Here is a 615-nt window from a genome sequence, read left to right as displayed (position 1 = left end):
CGTTCGGTGTCCGCACAAAATAATTTTTCCTTATTATGACATATAAGCTTGTAGCAAGGAAATTTTCTTAAGGTGCAATCAATAGTATTTTTTATGGTATCATTGATAATTAATGATCATTATTTTATAATTATATTATTATCTATGTGTCACATTATATGTAATAATTGCATCACTTCAAAATATTATCATATTATTTTTTTATTGAGTCATTATTGCAAACCAAAAATATAATCTAATGATTATTTTCATTATTATTTTTTGCTTGCATGAATGTGAAGATTAAGAAGCCACTTTGAATACAACTTTCATATAGATTCCTAAGAGATATGTATTACAACTAAACATATTTTCTAGAACTTTCTTCAAATTAGTTAACTAATCTACTAATCCCTCTTAATCCATTTTCATGATAACTCCAATGAGCTCTAAAATGTACCATGCATAGTCTTTCTCTTGAAAATGATTTCAAGAATTTACAATTGACATTCTCTCCTTCAATCTTATTTTAATGTTAGAAGTATTAATTTGCATAACTCTTAGAGTGCAATATGCAAAAAAGAACAGGATGATAATTAATAAATTGATTGATCATCAGTAGGGTGGAAAGCAATT

The sequence above is a fragment of the Dendrobium catenatum genome, unplaced genomic scaffold, assembly GCF_001605985.2.
Source record: "Dendrobium catenatum unplaced genomic scaffold, ASM160598v2 fragScaff_scaffold_104, whole genome shotgun sequence".
Taxonomy (NCBI): Eukaryota; Viridiplantae; Streptophyta; class Magnoliopsida; order Asparagales; family Orchidaceae; genus Dendrobium; species Dendrobium catenatum.
This window is presented reverse-complemented; position numbering follows the sequence as displayed.